This window comes from Lethenteron reissneri, chromosome 40 (assembly GCF_015708825.2).
Source record: "Lethenteron reissneri isolate LAM-NWPU_2019-01 chromosome 40, ASM1570882v1, whole genome shotgun sequence".
NCBI classification, from domain to species: domain Eukaryota; kingdom Metazoa; phylum Chordata; class Hyperoartia; order Petromyzontiformes; family Petromyzontidae; genus Lethenteron; species Lethenteron reissneri.
The window spans coordinates 11,434,314-11,452,409 of record NC_083818.1 but is presented as its reverse complement, the minus strand read 5'-3'; the positions used below and the strand labels follow the sequence as shown (position 1 = coordinate 11,452,409).

Sequence of the window (18,096 nt, the reverse complement as noted above, 5' to 3'; positions counted from 1 at the left end):
AAAATCAGAAACGAGTTGTCAGGTTAAACACATGTATTTAACTAGCCGCAGTGTTTAACAATTCGTTGCACGCGATTACATTTTTCGGGTTGTGTTTATTGACAGAGAAATGAAAATAATACGTGTGTACACAAACGCGTGACATAACACAAACAGTTAAACCCGAAACACACAAACACACACACATCTATATATAGTGAATGATACAATATTTCATTATATGCACTCAGTAAACTACTATCGTTAAATACAATAACTAATATATCAATAATATGACCCGCACAATAACGGCTTAACATTGTACCAGGGTCACTTGATTCACCAGCTAAATTCTGATGGACTGTTTATGCACTGCGGCTGTTTGTTTTTAATTGACAATTTTACATCTACAACAACAATAATAATAACAATGAAGGTAATTTGAGAAGAAATATGTTTGAGTGTCTTAATCTCAAAGGATTCTGAACGACTCTGTCCGGTATATTAAACACGTGGTCTGGTGATGCTGCTGCTGCGTTGGCAGTGGTGCACAAGCACAGCCAACAACTCAACACTCTCGCCAACAACAACACAGCACGCTCGCCAACAACAACAACAACTCAATACGCTCGCCAACAACAACAAAACAACTCAATACGCTCGCCAACAACAACACAGCACGCTCGCCAACAACAACAACTCAATACGCTCGCCAACAACAACAACAACAACATAACAACTCTATACGCTCGCCAACAACAACAACAACAAATCTGCGTGTGTGAATGTGGCGTTAGAAGGAACAAACATAAAATGCGACGTTTCGTTCGATGGCCCTTCTTCATAGTGCATCACCACCAGGAAGGCCGCAAGAGAGAGATTGAGTGGACAAGATGAGTTGGAGACTGCACCTTTAGCCAAAAGGTGGGTTCCTGATGAGAATCACGTTTAAAAAAAATGTTTTCCGATGATGAGCACTTTTTAAATTGGCATACGAATGACTCTCTGTATCGTATATTTACAGACGGAGTCGGCTACGTACGGTGCAAAAGAAGTTCAACGTACATACATTCGTGTGTATATATTATGTTGAGAAGAAAGACATTTTACGCAGAGCATTCACGTGTGGACGCCTCCAGGATAACTCCACAACGTGCAAAGCGCAACCACGTCCCCATGTTTTCGTTTGTAAAATGAAGAGCAAAGCGTTCCCTCTTCCTTCCATGACGATGTGGATAACATTTAGGGCAACACTCGCTCACTGTGACAGGCTCACGATCCCGTGAGCCCAGGCACAAATATTTACATTAAACATTTCACATGGGGGAAACAACCGACTCACACGAAGAGTCCGACTACTTATCGAGTGATGTCAACTTATTTTTCTATCTTGCCTGCTGCGCACCGAAGTTTAAATTTCGCCGTTTGTGCCCTTTCCTCGAGAATAACGATGAGCTCATCACGTTAACCACGCGTTCTAAATAATATCACATTAACCACGTGTTCTAAATAATATCACATTAACCACGCATTATAAATAATATCACATTAACCACGCATTATAAATAATATCACATTAACCACGTGTTCTAAATAATATCACATTAACCACGCGTTCTAAATAATATCACATTAACCACGCATTATAAATAATATCACATTAACCACGTGTTCTAAATAATATCACATTAACCACGCGTTCTTAATAATATCACATTAACCATGCGTTCTAAATAATATCACATTAACCACGCATTATAAATAATATCACATTAACCACGTGTTCTAAATAATATCACATTAACCACGCGTTCTAAATAATATCACATTAACCACGTGTTCTAAATAATATCACATTAACCACATGTTCTAAATAATATCACATTAACCACATGTTATAAATAATATCACATTAACAACGCGTTCTAAATAATATCACATTAACCACGCGTTCTAAATAATATCACATTAACCACGTGTTCTAAATAATATCACATTAACCACATGTTATAAATAATATCACATTAACCATGCGTTCTAAATAATATCACATTAACCACGTGTTCTAAATAATATCACATTAACCACGCGTTCTAAATAATATCACATTAACCACGTGTTCTAAATAATATCACATTAACCACGCGTTATATATAATATCACATTAACCACGTGTTCTAAATAATATCACATTAACCACGTGTTGTAAATAATATCACATTAACCACGCGTTATACATAATATCACATTAACCACGCGTTCTAAATAATATCACATTAACCATGCGTTCTAAATAATATCACATTAACCACGTGTTCTAAATAATATCACATTAACCACGCGTTATAAATAATATCACATTAACCACGCGTTCTAAATAATATCACATTAACCACGTGTTCTAAATAATATCACATTAACCACGTGTTCTAAATAATATCACATTAACCACGCGTTCTAAATAATATCACATTAACCATGCATTCTAAATAATATCACATTAACCACGTGTTCTAAATAATATCACATTAACCACGCGTTATAAATAATATCACATTAACCACGCATTCTAAATAATATCACATTAACCACATGTTATAAATAATATCACATTAACCACGCGTTCTAAATAATATCACATTAACTACGCGTTCTAAATAATATCACATTAACCACGTGTTCTAAATAATATCACATTAACCACATGTTATAAATAATATCACATTAACCATGCGTTCTAAATAATATCACATTAACCACATGTTATAAATAATATCACATTAACCACGTGTTCTAAATAATATCACATTAACCACATGTTATAAATAATATCACATTAACCACGTGTTCTAAATAATATCACATTAACCACATGTTATAAATAATATCACATTAACCACGTGTTCTAAATAATATCACATTAACCACATGTTCTAAATAATATCACATTAACCACGGATTATAAATAATATCACGTTAACCAGGTGTTCTAAATAATATCACATTAAGCACGTGTTCTAAATAATATCACATTAACCACGCATTATAAATAATATCACATTAACCACGTGTTCTAAATAATATCACATTAACCACGCGTTATAAATAATATCACATTAACCACGTGTTCTAAATAATATCACATTAACCACATGTTATAAATAATATCACATTAACCATGCGTTCTAAATAATATCACATTAACCACGTGTTCTAAATAATATCACATTAACCACGTGTTCTAAATAACATCACATTAACCACGCGTTATAAATAATATCACGTTAACCACGTGTTCTAAATAATATCACATTAACCACGCGTGATAAATAATATCACATTAACCACGCATTATAAATAATATCACATTAACCACGCATTATAAATAATATCACGTTAACCAGGTGTTCTAAATAATATCACATTAAGCAAGCATTCTAAATAATATCACATTAACCACGCGTTCTAAATAATATCACATTAACCACGCATTATAAATAATATCACGTTAACCAGGTGTTCTAAATAATATCACATTAAGCACGCATTCTAAATAATATCACATTAACCACGCATTATAAATAATATCACATTAAGCACGCATTCTAAATAATATCACATTAACCACGCATTATAAATAATATCACATTAACCACGTGTTATAAATAATATCACATTAACCATGCGTTCTAAATAATATCACATTAAGCACGCATTCTAAATAATATCACATTAACCACGTGTAAATACATAATATCACACTAACCACTTGTGATAAATAATTTCACGTTAACCACGCGTTATACATAATATCACTTCTGAGACAGCGTGAGTAATCAACCGCAAATCGTGTAGCACTCAACAAGCGAGATACATTTCCCAAGCGCACGCTGCCGCAAAGCATAAACACCACACGATACCAGCGAGCTTGCGTACTTTCCGTCGTTCAACAACATAAAAAGGCGACCAATTTTTGAATTTTCCTTTACGCAAATAAAATAAAAACATCGCAAGCGTTGAAGCTCCCGTACGACGAACGTTCAAACGATTAAAACAAAAAATTGCGCAGCGTGTAAATCATCTCTACTTCCTAAAAAAGTTGAACGCGCGTCTTCATCCTAGATTAGACGTCTTAGCGTGACCCTCCGCATGACGCCCCAAAGCCGGGCTCCAGGCGGTGATGGGCGCAAAGACGTGAAACTCGATACACGCGGCAGGGCCGGTGAGCGATCGGTCACTGCCAAAAGCAAACGCCGGAACAAACTCCGCGACAGTCGCTAAAAAGTTCACGATCAGTCCCCTCCCTCCATCACCCCCTTGCCGCTCGCAGCGCTTGTGACAAACGTCAGTTCACAAAAAAACACAACTCCACCAACAAATTCGAAGACAACCACCTCGACCGCTCAATTCAACGCACACGGCTCAAATATGAATTGAGCAAAAGACGTACCCGGTTGCAGTCACAGCATTTCTTCCACGTCTTTCTTTAAAGTTTGGGGAATCCACGCAGGCGCGGCACGGATAGATCGGAGGGATCGGAGGAGCGTCGAGGCGGTGACCAAGAGCGAGACGCGCTACGAGTCGTGAAAGGTGCGACGGGGAGACAAAGTTGGAAATGGGAGTCAAGTGTGCAGATCGGCGGGCGACGCGCGTTCTAAAGACGCCGTGTGGCGGTGTCGGTGGCGGTGAAACTTCCCTCGGCGTTTGACAAAGCTCGCACGGGGCCGGACGGCGCGACCGTGACACTCGCAACCCTCCCCTCCCACCGCCCACCTCAGCACCCCTCCTCCTCTCCCACCAGAGACACCTCCTCCTCGTCATGGTCGCGGGTCAAAGGCTCGGAATCCTGCACCTCGCCACCCACCCACCCACCCAACAAGCCATGGCGACCTCCCTCCCACACCTCCACACCTTCTATTGCACGGCGTTGCACAAGTCAGGGCTGACTCCACGCCACAGTAGAATCCGTGTGTGATGACAAAGTGAAAACGATAATGATGGAAGCATGTGTTACAGCTCTTTTGCCAATCCACTGGTGGATAAGGGCCTCCCCAACGGCAGGTGGGTTGTGATGGTTGTTGGATCATAGTTCACCACGCCGTTCGGTGCGAGTTCGTGAAGGCACAGATCGTGGCAACATAGAAGTGCAGTACAGCACTGTTTTTTTTTTACTGCTCTGCCTTCTGACTGCATTGCCCCATAGCTCATAGCAACTATTTTCAAGCTTGGCGATTGCCAAATCAATCTATCCAGGCTCAACCCTATTTCGCATCCTGCATATGATGAGATCGGGCACAATCCGGATGACTTGGTCACAGTCTGGAAGAATAGAAAGGATAATTCAATGGGTCTCGATGCGAGTTTACGTATGTATGTTGAACTTCTTTCGCATCGTACGTAGCCAAACGTGTCAATCGGAGGTACGGGAGAAGGACAACACAACTAAACGCGAAAAGCAGTTCTGAAGAAATGAGATTTAAATCTAGATTTAAAAGTGCGTAGATCCAGTGGCTTCCTAATATCGGCAGGTAAGAGCGTTCCAGACGGCCGGAAAAGCACATCTATGCGAGTGCACAGGTCTCAATGTGAGTCTATGAGTCTCTACACAATTAAATGTGACTCTATGCCGTCTCGGGATAGTCATCTTATTTATTTATCCATGGGGGGGGGGGGCCTCGCGGAGTCTCAAACGTTCTTCAGGAGGATCCTACATTGAGACGTTGAGACTAATTCCATAGATGAACGTTCCTATTTAATGTTTTAACATTTGAGGAAGAAACTGCAGTTCCCGGAAAAAGGCACGCAAAGGAAGGGGTACGGGGTGAACACTCAAGGCAGAACACAGATGGATTCAACAATCGTCTGTTGCCCTGCTTGCTCTTGGTCTCCTTGTAAGCCGAGGCCTCGCGTGGGATCGCAAGTGCTTTTGATGGACTGACGCACTGACGGAGTGAAATATGAACGAGCGCCCTTTAGCCACGTCCAATCCACAAGTGATGTCGACAACAAGTGGCGAATTAAAACTCAACGAATTCATCAAGAACACCGCGGCCTTAAAAGGAGAGAAACAGGATATGTAACAGGTGACGTTTCGGACAATGGCACTTGTCCAGAGCGCAAAACAAGTTCGTTGATTTCAAGTAATAAAGCGATCACTCTATTGGATACCAGGTGACATTTAAAGTTCGCCAACAAAGGGAAATCAATTGACGGAGGGGATACAACTGGCAAATGGCACGGAGCAGAAACTGTATTTATCCCGGAGAAATCTGACGAGTTATGAAGCCATTTATCACAGATATTCAGTAGAGGGCGGGTAAGAAAGTTACAACAACAAACAACACAAAGCACGATAGGAGTGCAAGGTATTGGAAAGGTAATCAAATCACTACGAATTTCACTCAACTATTTTACTTTACCAGGCGAAGCCCTTTGCGCTGTATAGCTCTTGTTCAGAAGCGATCTGGCCACAAATTATAGCTGAACGAAGTGGCTTATCACGTGTAAATGTACAGCAGCCAGATACTCTAAACGCATGTCGATCCCAAATGTGGAGGCTTATAATATAAATAATCTAATCAGCATTACGCAATACAGGTGGAGCAAGCGAGTTGCGTTTTAGAAAAGTTAAAAAATTCCGAGTCAAAAATCACCGCAGCTAAGGTGGCTCGAGGAGCAATGCATTTTTTTCCCACGGTGCGTATCGTCTGCTTTGATCTGGAGACTTCAAACCTGCAACAAAAGCTGAAGAATTCACACAGAGGGCGCCACGGTGGCGAGGAGATGTTAACTACCTCGCCTGGTGTACATGAGACCGTGGGTTCGATACCGACCATTTACGCCTGCTGTATATTTGGAATTTGAGTGTCTCTCTCTCATCATCATCACGGTGGCTAGGAGATGTTAACTACCTCGTCTGGTGTACAGCAGATCGTGGGTTCGATCCCGACCCTGATGCCTGCTGTATATTTGGAGTTTGCGTGTCTCTCTCTCATCATCATCACGGTGACTAGAAGATGTTTACTACCTCGCCTGGTATACAGGAGGCCGTGGGTTCGATCTCGACCCTGACGCCTGCTGTATATTTGGAGTTTGCGTGTCTCTCTCATCATCATCACAGTGGCTAGGAGATGTTAACTACCTCGCCTGGTATTCAGAAGGTCTTGTGTTCGATCTCGACCCAGACCCCTGCTGCATATTTGGAGTTTTACATGTTCTCCCCGTGGGAGCGTGAATTTTTCTCCAGGTCCGCCGGTTTTTCCCTCACATATTTAGAAACGTGTGCTTAGAGTACTTTGCTGCAATAAACTTCCACGTGATAAGCCACTTTGTTGAGCAATCCTTTGTGATAGCGAGGTCGCCTCTGAAAAATAAGCTGTATAGCTCAGAGGGGGCCTCACCTGGTAAGATAAAAAATGGTTTAGTTTTAGTTCCGATGAGGGTGAAGTGACACAGGCCGAGTTGGAACTAAACACCGGCCTGTTCCCACCTTTCGTGCAACGTCGTTTGCATGTGGTTGGAACTGTCACGATTGTTTTGCGGCTGTAAATTTCCACGTGAGTTATCATTTGTGGTCAGGTCGCTTGTGAAAAAGCAGCTAATGGCTCAGGAGGCTTTACCTGGTAAAATACAAAAAAATACTTAATTTTATTTGTACATTTATTTTTAAGTAATTTGTTTACCTTTCCAATACTCTGCACTCCTATCGTGTTTTTGTATTGTTTGTTGTTTGTTGTTGCAACCTTCTGACCTGCTCATCGGATTCCTCCAAGTTAAATACGTTTGAGTAATATCGACACCAGCGTTCCACGTTTACTGGGTATTTAGCCTATCGAGCTAAGTTCGAATCTTGGTCACGGCTAACATCAGTGGCGAGAGATATCTAAACATATTCTCGGTCTTCACCCTCCCCTTCACCCAATCCGCACTGACCAACGTGGTGAAGTATGGTCAAACGACGCCCAACACTCTAACACAGCATGGGGAGGCCTTCATCCAGCAGTGGATTGACGACGGGCTGTAAGTTATTACTGTTATCAAATCTGTTAATATTGTATAAGATTTATAAAAAAAACATTTGAAAGATGTTTGTTGTCATTTTGCAAATATGACCGGCATAGTTGTATTGTGTATTTACTCGAATCGCTCTAAACGTGTCACGTCCTTACGGCGTTAAACAGAGAATATTTATTTGCAGATGTGCTCCGTCGTGAATGCAGAAGAGGTTGGCACATCAGGTACATCCATGGCAGTTGTGGACAAACTCTGTTTGCAATGACAGGCCAAACGGCCGCTTGTTGAATATGGGCATTCAAACAAGTTGTGTGTGTGTGTTCACTTCCAAGTGTGCGTGTGTGTACACACGTGCGCGCGCTCGCGACACTTAAGTCAGAGTGTGTTTAGCGTGTTGTTGTTAGAGTCGTTGCGAGTTTTGTTTCGCGGGTTCACGGTGCGACACGGCGATTGTAAAAAAAAATCTAAGCGCAGCCACCGACTTTGCCGGGTTCACGTTGAGGAAGTAACTCGGCCTAATTTGAATCAACAATTGTTCGTGTACGTTTTTTCTCTCTTTCAACATTTGCAGTAGACGCGACCATAGCAGGAGTGATACTGCATGTGGAGTGTCGAGTGTGGAATGACCCACCTGAAATTCATGCCAGGATAATTGCAACAGCGGTTGCACAGAGCGCAGAGTTTGAGCGTTATATGTAAATACGCGTCGTCGGCATCACAATGCACGTGAAATATACCGTGACGTGTATTCGAAAAAAGACTTGGGCATATTTATCAATGCCATGATCCAAACTGTCCAAATAACAATAATAATGAAAATAAATTGAAATTACTTAAATGGAATAATCAATAGCAACCAATACGAGGTTGTAGGTGATATGTGTCACCACGTTGTATCGCACAGCGACAGCTGTCTTCAAGATGCCCCCGACCCCCACCTCTAGAAAAACTCCCAGCAGGCAATGGGACGATTGAGATGCAATGCGAGAGGGCTTCAAGATGCTCGGCCACTTAAGCGCCACGTGAATACAACATCTGTATTCCTTAAGTAGCAAGTCATCAGAAGGATGCTTGCCCCCACTTCGCCACTGGTCACGGCGCGATTCGTCTAACGTCTCCGGCGTTCGCGAGGCGCGGAGTTGAACGGGGAAAAGCTCGCGGAGTCTGAAACTCTTTCGCGCAGACGCGCGCGAGCGCGCGCACGTGCACAACTAATCGGAGGACAAAGTGCATTAATCATCTTTTGCACCATTACATTTTACGAGCCTCATTTTTTAAAGCGAGGGATTATTTTTTGCGCAACGGGACACGCGCTAGATGTATAATTAATAGCGAAAAAAAAACGCATTTGGGAAAACATTAGAATTATTTTAAGCCCGGCCGTGATTTAAAAGTTGCGTCCGAGTTCATTTATCACGAGTCGCTGTTAATGTGAGCACATTCTTTATTTAAGAGGTCATAAAAGTTTTGTGGAATGAATACTAACACACCACACACACACACGTGTGAACAACACTCGGCGAAACGAACTTACATGTTTTTATAACTGTGTTGCGTGAAGGGTGACCTCTTCTTGGCCTTAGCGTGCAACCCGACCCGACGTTTGTCTAATTCAAATGCCCTCTGCGAGCCCATTGTTGAAATAAGGTCACCGCAAACGCAGCCAATTTTTTGTCAATTCCCAATATATTTTTTCATCGCAATTTTTGTTCCTGGAATGGAATACAATTATTCGTCACTTTTTTACGCCGATTTAAGCGCCACTTAAGCGAGGAGGTCACCGTGATTGTGATATGCAGGTAACGGTTCTTGCCATACGAATGTGGAATTTCCAAAGCTTGCTCATTACTATTGCTTTTTTGAGTGAGGAGACGCGAACTTTTTTGAGCCCTGAGCAACAACAAACGTACAATGGCTCACCGTCATCAGCCATAAAAAAATCCACTGCTGGATGAAGTCCCCCTTCCCAAACAAGCCCATCGCCATCTCTCACGATCCCGCGATGTAGCGATCCGCCTAGCGTCTACGCACGAGCCGATTTCGCCGCTCCGCCTCCTCACGTCTGCACCAAAGCAAACATAATAATCACGCGCTGCTTATCCCTTCCTTCCCACCTCCACATGCTCTCTCCCGGTGCTTGAGCGCAGAGAGAGAAAGAGAGACAGGAGCCGAAGGGAGATTATGGCACGAGGAATTTGTTCGCACAAAACGCCACGGACGTGTCCGCAATAACAGAGACGAAGATGCCCCCATCACCGATGAAGGGTGGCGGGCACGGCACACGAGGGCGTGGGTGGACAACGTCCACGCCATGGCCGCTGCCTTCGTGATCCCCAGTGCTGTTGTTCATACCACCACTGTACTCATTTCAGGCCGAGTCAACCTAGGGGAGCCCCAGGGCCAAAGTTCAAATATTCGCCACAGTTATCGGCCGCGAACGGGAACCGAACTCGCCTCACCGGGTTCCTAGCGAAGTGTGCTCACCACTACACACACGCACGCACGCACGGAAACAGTCTAAACACCAACACACACACTCACAAACACACGCCGCGTGTTTGGCCCGTGGCTGAGCAATGCGGACGTCCTCACGGCAAGTCCTGCTTGTTCGCAACCTTCTGCGCCGCTATTGTCTGCCGGCCGCATCCTTCAACATCTCGAGGCGGCGACAGAGGCCAAAGAAAGCGCAGATCGCTCGCCACGCGCGGCCTCCCCCGCCCCCAGGCGCTATGTGACCATACTTCACCACGCTGGTCAGTGCGGGTTGGTGAAAGGCGCGGGGAGAGCGTCAACGAGGGTTTTTTTTGTGTGCCGAGTTTCCCCCACGGGTGCCCGTGACGTAGCCCGCACAACACCGCTTTGCTACGCACCGTTGGTCACCCATCCGAGTGCTAACCAGGCTCAATTTTGCTTAGATTGAGGGCGATTTAAACACAATTTTGCTGTCGGCGTTTTCTATTTTTGTTTTCGGCCCATTCTCCAAGACGGGTGGCAGGGGCGACGCACGGCCCTGCGAGATGTTTGTAAGGGACGCTCCTTGTTCACCTCTTGGGGCACGGCAGCCAAATCGTAGGACGGGAACGCAGCTTGTGAGAGGACCTAGGCAACTTGACCGCGGTCGCACGCCTCTCCGTTCACTTGCGTAATCCCGTTCCTTCCCCGTTCCTTTCCGTTCATTTTCCGCTCCTTTTCCGTTCCTTTCCGTTCCTTTTCCATTCCTTTCCGTTCCTTTTCCGCTCCCGAACAAAACCTCCGAGAGCGACGCGGAGGAACTCAATTTCAGGTTCCTCAAGAAGCTCCCGGAAGCAAGCGGGGTGAAACGTCGGACACCGTTCCCTGAACACCGAGCGGCAAAAAACCCAAAAAATCGCGACAGACGGCTGTGCGGAACAATCACGGAGACGTACGCAAGCGGTCGTTATCGATGAAACTGCAGCATGAACCATTTGGTCATCTGGTTGAATTCCATACGGTGGGTGAGGGTGGGGGGAGGGGAGCGAGAAGGCAACGTTCCTGGAGCGACCGCGGCAGCGGACGTCCCTCAAGTTCACGAGCTTCCCGATGCCCCCAGGGAGGTCACACAGCAGGCGCACGGCTGAGCGAATCATCATCATCATCATCATCATCGTTGTCGTCATCATCATCATCATCGTCGTCGTCATCATCATCGTCATTGTCATCATCGTCGTCATCATCATCATCATCGTCGTTATCATCATCATCATCGTCGTCATCATCGTCGTCGTCATCATCGTCATCATCCTCAATCATCATCCTCGTGGTTATCGTCATCGTAGTCATAATCGTCGTCGTCATCATCATCAATCGTCATCCTCGTCGTCATCGTCATCATCATCGTAGTCGTCGCTCCGCACGCACGACTCACAAACTTTACCCAGCCCCACACCCCTCTCGCCCCCATTCCCATCAGACACAGCACGCCTTCCTATGGGATCCTTCGGACATAATTAAGGCTTGACCCCGTCACTTAAGTTTCCACTGAGCGCACAAGACAACCATTTTTGAGTTATATTGCTTTCTTAGCCACGTCTGGAGAAACGAAACAAAAGCAGAGTCGGGGCGCGTGATTTATTCGCTCGCCGACAACGCGTCGGAGGCCGCCGCCGTGGGGGCGCTTTGCTCTCGATCACGCTAAGCGATTGGCGAGACAGCCCCCCCCCCCTCCCGCTTGCCGAAGGGATGGCGAAACCACGCAGTAGCAGCAGCAGCAGGCGCGCCATCTCGCTCGCTCGCCGCCCGCCGTCGATCGTCGGTTGACCTCTCCCGCGCTCGTCCTTACCTCCCTGGGCGGCAGCGAAGTGGTTTTTATTGTCCCCCGCCGTGCCAACCGGACTGCGCGCGCACGACACCCACACACGTTCAAAGTGTCTTTCTGCGTGGACGTGCACAGCAGCTGGAGCAGCAGCAGGAAGAGGCGGCGGTGGTGGTTTGCGATGGGTGGGACTCGTGTGCAGAGTGCAGGAAGATGGGGCGAGCAAGTTCGCTGTGGATGCAGTGAGAAGGAGGATGCAATGGGCGGGACACGTGTGCAGAGTGGCGAAGGGAAGGTCACCAAGCCAGGCACCCAGAGGTCAGCGGGCACCAAGAGGAAGACCTCGAGCCACATGGCGACGGGAGACTCCACGAGTGGACCGAGGGGGTCAGGTGGCTATTTTAAAACGGCTGCCAGGATCAGACGAAAGGAAGGAAGCAATGGCGAGGTGCGGTGGCATCAGAAAGCACCGGCGTCAATGACCTCGTGACCCTGACACCCTGACCCCTTTCGGTTGAGGGCAAAGGGGTGGGGGCGAAGTGAAGGGTGCCGCCCCCTACACCCCCCGCCTCCTCCATCTCCACGGTCCACTCCCGTGAAAGACGAATGACTTCTGCGACCCGGGCGCGCCTCTCACGCGGCCCGCACGCCGCCACCCGCCCCCTCGCGGGCGGTGGGAAGCAGCGGCCGCTCTGCCGGCCCGAGGGGTGGTTGGTGAACGCGAGAAGGGAGGGGGGTGTCTCGCCGCTAGGGTTACTACTAATACTAATGACTATTGACATTTGTAAAGTGGCGCGTTTCGTCCGCAGATCCCAATGCAGCGTCTGGCCAGCGAACAAAGTCGGTCACCGCATCGAGCGTGCTTTCAGATGCGGTTCAGCGGCCGCCTGGAACGCGCTCTTCCTTCCTATGCTAGGAAGCCAACGGAGCTATGGCGCTTTTAAATCATCATCTAGATTGACAAAGTAATTTCTTTAAAAATTATTCTCGTGTTTAGTTTGCTGCCCTTCCACCGCACCTCCGATCGGCACGGTTGTCTACGTGCAGCGCGAAAGAAGTTCAACGTCCATGCGTATGGAAAGCCAGGGAATTAACAGAACCTGCAAGCTCAACGGCCCGAGCTAAGGAGTGAAGGCCGCTTTTAAGGAGGCGAGTTTTTTTTATTTAGATTCCAGCTGCTGCCACTGTTGCACCACGGATGATGGGAGGGTGGACAAAAGCTCGGCGGAGGAAGAAGGGAAAGCGCCGTCGTCATTGGCGTGGTGGGTGACACAGAAGCGACATCACAGATCTCGAGGGCCAGCGGCGGCAGGATGATCCAGAGGGGGCGGGGATCTAACTGACATCTGTCAAAGAGAGCTTCATTAGGTCATCGGATTCCTCCAGTTTGAATAAACAAAAAAAACTCATTCTGATTGTAACGACAGCCGAGCCCTCTTGCGTCTGCCCATTCTGTTTGCGCGTGACGCACGGGCCCACCGCTGACAGAGACGTGAGCGGCCCCACGCACAGACACACACGCGCACACACGCCTCCCCCCCCCCTAAAGAAAGACGTAACTTTAAACAAACTCGAAAGGGCGCTATTTTCGTTTGTTGCCGAAACGCAAGCGGGTTTGTGGGCAGCGCACGTCGGCGCTCGAAGCGACGATGCCCCGGCAGTCGAGACGAGCGGCGGAGAGGGACGGGAAACGACGCCACGGGAGGACGGCCACGGTGGAGACGAAGCGACGAGACGACGAGAGACACAGACAGACGGTGACGCAGAAGCGTAGGCGTTTATCCACACCGTGTACATTTTTTCTTTCTCGAGTCGCCACTTCCTTTTGACTGCACATCTTTATCATCAACGGGGCCGTGAGTGAATCTGCGATCATCGGCGGCTGCTGCTGGCTTTGATTGTGTTTGGAGTCGGCGATTGCGGGCGATGCGTTGCAAGGCCTCGCTGCAACAGCCACCGGTTTGGCCGACAGCTCTCGGTCCATGCGGACCGACATGCGGGGACACTTCTCGGAGTGAAGTAATGAAAGGATCAACGGAATGGATGAACAAACGAAAGCTGAATCGGCCTTTTCGCATGCCAGCCACACAATAGACAAAGGCCCCCCCTTCCCAACCGTGTCGCCTTTAACAGACTTCTGGGGCAAGTGCTGTTCGAGAGTAGCACCTTTGAAGGGCGGCACAGCGAACGAGGCGGTGGGGTGGTCAAAACCACGCCCGGGCGCCTTTGTCTCTCCAATATTGATGTTTACACACCGCCCAGGGTTCTCATTCAAGGCCGAGTCGACCTAGGGGAGCGGGAATCAAACTCTGCCGGCTCGCTAGGGTCACGCGCTTAACCACTGCCCTCCCGCTCCCCACCGCACACACACACGCACACACACACGCATACACACACGCGCACACATACGCGCACACACGCGCACACATACGCGCACACACACGCGCACACACGCGCACACACACGCATACACATACACACACGCATACACACACGCATACACACGCGCACACACATGCATACACACACGCGCACACACACACGCACACACACACGCGCACACACACGCACACACACACGCACACACACGCATACACACACGCGCATACACACACGCGCACACACACACGCACACACACACGCGCACACACACACACACGCACGCACACACACGCACACACACGCACACACACACGCGCACACATACGCATACACATACGCATACACACACGCATACACACACGCACACACACACGCATACACACACACGCACACACACACGCATACACACACGCGCACACATACGCGCACACACACGCGCACACATACGCACACACACACGCACACACACACGCGCACACACACGAACGCACACCCACACACGCACACACACACACGCCCACACACACGCACACGCATACACGCACGCACACACGCACGCACACACACACGCACACACACGCACACACACACGCGCATACACACACACACGCACACACACACACACACACGCGCACACACACACACGCACACACACGCACACACGCACACACACACGCACACACACGCGCACACACACGCACACACACACGTACACACACACGCACACACATACACACACACGCGCACACGCACACGCCTTCTCAAACCGCCAACGCCCCGCGTGTCCACATGCCGCACGTGACGCATTCACTGACACGGGGGAGTGGGAGCGCACGTGCGTGCGTGCGTGTGTGCGTGCCCCGATATTGTGGGAGACGTCTTCGAAGCATTGTGGAGTTGACAGAGGGTCATGAGTGATGGCTGAATAGGCGGCAGGAGGGAAGGAGGGAGCGAGAGAGGGATGAGTGTTAACTTATGCATCGGACGGTCGGAATGTTTTTTTTTCACGTACGCGGACATGAATGTGTTTTAACTTGAAATTGAGCCTCAGCGAATTGTGCTTGGGCCGGTGGTGGTGCTTATACAGCGCAGGATGGCGGGGGGCGGGGGACATGAAGCACTTCATCTTCTGTTGTTAAATGTACGCTTTCGCGTATAATGAGAATACGTTGCTCTGAAAAACATTCCACTGCCAACAGACTTCATCGTCATCGTCAGTCACTGGATATCCACTGCTGGATGACGGCCACACTGTGCTGGAGTGCACCCCCCCCCCCCCCCCCTGGTCCTGTGATTGCACAGCCCCTTGTGTTGTTAGTACTTTCTCATTTTCAACCTTTTTGAGTCCACTGCTAGATGAGCCTTCTCTAGGCCACACAGCCACGGGGTTGTTTTGCACTCTTCCGGTCAACGTGGATGGATTGTTGAAGCCCTGCCCCAGGACCGGTTCTGATATCACTCACTACTGATATCAGCCATGGCCGGGAATCCATCTCAGGTAGCGAGGTTCATAATGCAGCACGCTAAGTATTGCGCCGCCACTCCAAGATATTAATAATGATGGAGATGCCCTTAAATCACTCAGGGAAATCTCGAGTAAATCTGAAGACGCATTTTATCTGGAGGGTCCTGCTACACTACGATGAGTTTGGCTTCACGTGGCTAGCAAACCAGAGAACCTGGAGAAAACGAATCGTGCGCGCGATGGATGCGGGTGACACCCAGCAAATGCTGTCCCACCGACCTCTCAGCCACACGCCTACAACACCTGGCAAGCTCCGCTGATCGTCACCCGTCCGAGTACAAACCAGGCTACCAACCCCGCTTTGGCTTTGGCGAGCCGACGAATTCGTGTGTGCGTCTGCGAGAGTGATTTTGTTCGAAGGCTCATAAACAGTGAATGGAGGCAGGGCGCGACATTTTAAGTGACGCCGATGCTGCAGAAGTCTGAAGCTTTGGCCGGAATGAACGCGAATGGTAGCGAGACTCCGTTCGTAAAATTTGTAAAAATTAAAACGCGTCGATGAAGGTTTGCAGTTAAAATGCGAAACACACACACACACACGAGTGACGATACACACGCGCACACACACACATCGGCTGCTGTCCCTTTGTAACACTCGCCCTGCGATCCCAGCCTTGTTTGCGAGAGGAATAACAAAGCTGAATGTGCTCTCACCTGAGTGAATAAAGAACATTGATTGACTTGTCTTCCAAAGAACCCAAGTCCATTCACAACTCGAATACAAACAACACTTCATGCCACAATGCACGCGTGCACAAAGGCCTGAGAGGGGGAAACACACACACACACACGACGATTCACCCTCCCCCCATAGCCCTAACATAGACTGCTGCTAGAGCCAGTGCTGTCAGCGAGCACCTATTAAAGGCCGGCACGGTGCAAGGGGATGTTGTGTCCAGTGACACGCCGGGCCTGCTTTCGCTTGCCGAGTGCCAATGTGCACACAGCTGCTCATTTAAGGCTGAGTCAACGTAAGGGAGGCCCAGAACCGGTTCTGATATTCGTCACTGGCATTGCTGGAACCCGGGTTGTCAGGTTCGTAACGCAGTGCGCTAACCGCTGCACCACCGCTCCCTACCACACACACACGCGCACGTGCAGTCATAGCAGAGTTTTAAAAGACACACAAGCACTCGTGTCAAGCTGGCTTAAAATGCACGCGGCCTTAACTCCCCCACTCGTGACAAGACGTGAAGTCCCCTCGTGCTGCACGCAGTCCCCACTATGCGAGGGATGACCGATTGATCCATTTGCCTTGGTGCGGGCGGGCGGGGGGGTGGGTGAACAGAAATCTGAATTTCATAAACAGCGAACAACTTATGATACATCTCCTTTACCAGTGGCAACATGTAGTAATAGGTTTTTACCCTTTCAACTGGTACAAAACTGACACCTTTATACAAGGCATCATGTTTGCAATAACCACAACACAAGCAGTCAAAATGCAAACAAAAAGAAACAACTCTGATAATGATATGCACTGTCCTTGAAGTTGATTGGTCCACACTCGAGACAGCTTTTCTTAGAGCCTAGTCTCCGTTGGTGTTGGACCAGATGACGCCAAAAGGCGTACAACTCAAAGACAATGCACTATCAGAGTATTCAGCGAACAACTTGCCGTGACTGGCTGCCCATGAGAAGGCCCGTGGGCCTGAGATCCCAGGCACTTTGTTTTTAGTGACCCCGGTGCTAATGGACACCGTAAATTTAATCACGGCCGATTGCTTCGATACGTGGCGGAGGTGCTGCTGCTGCGGCTAAACGCGTTTAAAGTGCGATCTTTATAATGTTTTTAAATATACGCGATTCAAGTGTCCCCTGAGAACCGGCTCTGTAATTTTTACTCCTCATCGACTCTCACGAGCTGACGGGGGGGGGGGGGGGTGCGCATGAGAGATGTTTACTCACGTCTGCTGGCATAAAC

The 18,096-nt window shown here is 48.0% G+C and overlaps 1 protein-coding gene across 8 annotated transcripts in view; it reads right to left on the bottom strand.

Moving 5' to 3' along the window:
- Positions 1–18,096, bottom strand: part of LOC133352518 (MDS1 and EVI1 complex locus protein EVI1-A-like) — a 258,386-nt gene that overhangs the window by 46,186 nt on the left and 194,104 nt on the right. Inside the window, exon 1 of one of the 8 annotated variants that reach the window (XM_061568220.1) lies at positions 12,293–12,372. The exons of 6 other annotated variants lie outside the window; for them this stretch is intronic. The gene's annotated coding sequence lies outside the window, so the exon portion shown is untranslated. Of the gene's footprint in view, positions 1–4,429; positions 4,708–12,292; positions 12,373–18,096 lie in introns of those variants that run through there. One more of the 8 variants, XM_061568219.1, reaches the window with a different exon arrangement.